We start from the raw sequence: 4,851 nt of genomic DNA, 5'->3' as shown, positions 1-4,851 counted from the left end.
CAAGAAATGATGGCAGGATGGGGACTGCCACTGGTTCCACTACCCCCAAATTTTGTCAGGGATAATGCACGAAATTATTATGCTACTCGTATGACACCCCTTCAGTGTTTGGGCCACAACTCGCGACTGGCTATGAGTGACTCAGAAGCTCCAGGAGTCTCCGACATTCTCAAGAAATGCTGCCTGGCAATAGAGGGATACCATAAGCACAGTGCTAAGCCACATGGGACGTCAAGGTCACTAGTGACAACTGGAACTAAGCTCATTTGACCTATCGAACCAATAGTGAATATGATATGCTGCCACATCTGCTGCACATAAAAGCAGCTGTCTGCCTTGGGCTGACCTGACATTACAAGAGTGGGGCACCATAGAAGCTCTGAACTGGTTGCATCAGCAACACCAGATACCAGCGAGCAAAAGTATGGTACACTGTCCTCTGTTACCCCATTTCTCTGTGGAACGGAAATGATACTAAAGGACTGTGATGCGGCAAATAACACCACGTCTCTGTTTGCAAAACAATATGCTGAAAGTCATGAGAGCAATGTTTGTGGCCACAACCAACAAAAAAGAATGCATTGTGGCCACCGCTCACGACCCCAGATTAAACAGTGTTTTATCTATGGAAGCTGCTCAAGAAATGATGCTTCTGGAGTCTGTGCAGAGTGAGCTGCAGAGATCAGCACAACCACTATCTGACCATCAACAGCTGTCAACATCAGTGCCATCAACAAATAAGGAGCACAGCACCAGTATATGGGCAGAGCCTCTAGCTTTCTGCAATTCCGCGATTCCATGAAAAATCGCGCAATTGAAGTTTTCTCGCGGGGAAAAAAAAAAAAAAGTTAAAAGTGTGGTGTTACATCCCCAAAACGATAGATTCGGTGAAATGTGGTATTTTCTATCAGTAATGGCAAAATGATTTCTATTATTTGTCTGAAACGTTCTTACTGTTGAAAATTTAAATTTGTATCTGCGTATTCCAACCTTATCAAATAATAAAAGTGGCTAGGTGGTGCAGCCACCACCCGAATCAAGGGGCTTAGCCATAGCCGGCCATAGCCGTAGTCAACTATCCATCCAACGTGCAACAAGAATAGGCGTTATCTTTTGCTTTATTCACGAGCAGTGTAACCGGCTCTGCCGGCTTTGTTTTCCGAAGTGGTATGAGCAGTGTCGAGATGGCTCTTTCAAGATCTCATTTAAGCAAAAACACAGCAAAAGAACATGCTTGAGAGTACAAGCAAGCCAGCTTCTACGAAGATGGAGGAGTCCTTTTTTTGTGGAGCCTGTGCGAGAGCAGTTGACTATCATCACAAGTCAACTATTGACGAGCACATCGAAAGCAACCGTCATTGTAAAAACGCCAACTCTTACAAGTGAAAATGTAAACAACCGTCAGAAGACGGTGCTGGGAGTTCAGGAACAGCAACTAAGCAAACCCGACTGCAAACGGTGGAGTCTGCAATCACCGCTGGTGAAGCAAGGCACAACATTGTGCTCAAGTTCCTGGATGCGCTGGTATCGGCTAATAATCCCTTGGAGAAGGCAGACAATCCGAAGCTGTGGACGTTTCTCCAGACACACATGCGGAACGGTGGGTCTCTGCCTGGATGTGACGCGCTCCGCCGCCGACTTCCTGAGTCGTATGAGAAGCACGAGAGAGCCTTGAAAGTGATGTTTCGAGGTGCCACGGTGTCTGTGATCACGGACGAAACAACCGACGACCGATCGAAATCGGTTGTGAATGTACTGTTCGTCCAGTTGGCCAAAAGCGCGAGTGCCTCAATGCAACCAGTACTGGTAGAAGTTAAATTTGTGGATGAGAATAAACTCAGCTGTGATAGGTCGCATTGCAACGACAACTTTGACAACGTACGGAGTTGAATTCGAGGACGTAACGGGCTTCATAAGCGATAACGCTTCTTCTATGGTGAAGTCCTTTAAGGAGTGCATAAAGCCACGTTGTGAAGGCGCTGTTCACATTACGTGCGTAGCCCATACAGTAAACAATGTAGGCAGCACCTTGCAGGACTCTTTTCCTTTGGTAGACAAATTAGTGGCCTGTATGAAGAAAGTTTTCCATCTGTCGAGTAGAAAGAGAGCTTTCTACAAGTCTCAACTGGAAAAGTGTGGGGTCCAGAGTGCCAAAACACCTCCAGCACCTGTCAAAAGTAGGCGGAATTCATGGATTCAAGCTGTTGAGCAGCATTCTGCTTACTTTGACCACTATCCTTCTTTGCTAAGGGAAGTTCGTGAGAAGTATAGTGAAGCAGCATGTGTTGACTCTCTTTTGGAACTTTTGAGTGAACACTCAACTGAGCTTAATAAATACAGCATGCGATGAATTGCAGTATTTGGCAAAAAAGTGGCAAGCCTGCTGAAGCAGCAGAGGGTCAGCGTGTAGCCTGTCATAAACATACAATGCTTTGCTTGCACTCTGGGGATATTTGGAGGCAGCTGCACAGGAAAACTTTGAAGTGCAACTGAAGAAAGAGAACATTGCACACGACGAGGCCCCTCGAATTGCAAACAAATTGAAGGGTGCAATGAGTAAAGCAGCTAGCAAGGCGCTAGTATACTTGGAGAACTCTGACACTTGGAAGTTCTTCAAGAGTGTGAGGTGCTTAGATCCCCAGCAAGTTGGGTGCATCTCAGAGAAGAGATCAGAGTTTGAGGCCGTTCCTGGACTTCTAGGCCTAGCTGCTGAATGGCAAGTGCACCTGAAGTCTTCCCAAGACCTCAAGTCTAGTGACAGGGACTTGGCACCATTTCTTTCTAGACAAGAAAAGCCAGGTGAAGATTTTGATGTCCTGGTTTCTGGGCTGGGATGGAACACCTGACTCCAACACTTTCTTCCACTGCCCTTTAAATACCTGTCAGTGCCAATCAACTCCGTTGACGCAGAAAGGTCGTTCAGTCGCTATGGTGACATCGTGTCTCACAAGCGCCATTCTCTCGGTGAAGAAAGCACAAAGCATCACCTAATGCTCAGCCACAACAGCTTGCTTCAGTTGTAAATGAAATATAGCGTGCTAGGAGTCTGAAAGTGTCTAGTAAATGAACTGTTACATGTAACTTATGCCTTTTCAATGTTGTCATGGAATTTTGCTGATTCCCGTATCTAGAATCGCAGAATTTGAAATTTTCCACCGCAAAAAGTAACGGCTTGCAATGTCGCCTGGACAAAAGCAATTCCATGCTTCCAGCAACATCGACGAGTTCTGGAGGTATGTTCAGGACCTTGTGGCAAATGTGAAGACGCAGAGGCGTACTGGAGAACAAGCGGGAAACGGAAGTTCCCCAGCGTAAATACACGACCACAAAAGATCGGCCCCACTGGCCCCACTGGCCCCACATGTGCCAAGCGAGAAGCTGTTCTCCACGGCTGCAAACATTGTCACAGCTCGACAAGAGAAGCCAGCTTTAGACCACATGTAGCAGAGACTTTTTCTGCAGGCGAATTTCTGAACAGTGGTTTCTATAAATATTTATGGGAATATTTACGACTGTATGCGTTGCAGCCACCACCTCAGAGTGGGTCACATTGCATTGCTCCCAGAATATGCTTTTGGCACTACTTGACGTTCTATTCGATATTAGTCATTTTTTAGAGGCAATTTGATATTCGATTCAAGAGCTACCACATAGCATTCGCACACTCTTGTACATACGCACATGGGCAGTACATAGGAATGATAGCTAGCATATTCATCAGCCTAAACCTTTGGCTGCAGTTGTACACCAAATCAAGACTGAAGCAGAACCTACCACCAGTGCTAGCAAGACCACCTTCCTCCAATGTTTATAAAGTTTGCTGGGGGATATAAGACAGCACAGGTGACTAGGACAAGAGTGGGAACACTACCCCGGTGCTGACCTTGCGTTGTTTTATAGAATATTGTCCTCCATGCTTCACCAACTCGCCCAATAATAAAGTTTACGCTTTCTTAAAAATGTGTGCTCAGTAAAAGTTCATACGTGTATTTATTTTGCATATACTCTTTTTATCTCACTGTTTTTTCATTGATAACTCCTAGATATCTGGAATATATGGAAAAGTTGTAGACGCACCTTTAAAAAGTAAATCGTTCCTTTCTTTTGCCTACACCCCGGCTATCACTACCGCTGCTTCTGCCGCCGCATCTGTGTGTGACACACAATTCTATACAAGAAACCTGAAGAATGGTAGTAAAAGATGGCCAATTTTTCGCAAAAAATAAATAATAAAAAAAAGAAAAAAAAAAAAAGGGGGGGGGGGGGGGGGTGAAATGGCTCAAGCACCCACCTTCACCAGTTAACAGCTATCAGAACTAGCCCAAAGCAATCAGCCATTCTCTTATCAATGCTTCCCCTCATTATGCAACTATCCCTCAACAGGACGGAGGACTTCCACAACTAAACAGATAAATGATTATGTATATATATACACATATATCTATGTATGCCACGACAACTTTCTAGAAATCCCCTCAAATCGCAACAGACAGTCTACACAGATTGAATAAGGGAAATCTGGTGATAAGACGACCCAAATTCACTAGCAAGACCTTAAAGAAAATTAAAAACTTCCACACTGAAAGTTAAAATACCAAGAAATCTTGATACTTTACGTGCCTACTGTAGACTTTTAGTTTATCAGCAAAGGCAGTGCCTTCTAAAAGACTTCCAGGAGTGCAGGTGTAAAGAGCCTGCAAAATAGTGCCGTTTGAAATGCAAACGCAACAATAAGAATACTTCACCGAGCACATGCATTATACAACAGATCCCCTTTATAAGGAAGCACTTGCTTACTGGTAACAAAAATAACAGAAAAGACTCCTTATAATGAATACACGGAAGGCAATT

At 44.5% G+C, this 4,851-nt stretch overlaps 1 pseudogene; it reads left to right on the top strand.

Moving 5' to 3' along the window:
• The first annotated feature begins 1,184 nt into the window (after positions 1-1,184).
• Positions 1,185-3,023, top strand: LOC144170179 (uncharacterized; annotated as a pseudogene).
• The last annotated feature ends 1,828 nt before the right edge of the window (positions 3,024-4,851 follow it).

The sequence above is a fragment of the Haemaphysalis longicornis genome, unplaced genomic scaffold (assembly GCF_048455015.1).
Source record: "Haemaphysalis longicornis isolate Haplotype H1 unplaced genomic scaffold, Haemaphysalis longicornis Haplotype H1 scaffold_2, whole genome shotgun sequence".
Classification (NCBI taxonomy): domain Eukaryota; kingdom Metazoa; phylum Arthropoda; class Arachnida; order Ixodida; family Ixodidae; genus Haemaphysalis; species Haemaphysalis longicornis.
This window is presented reverse-complemented; position numbering and strand designations above follow the sequence as displayed.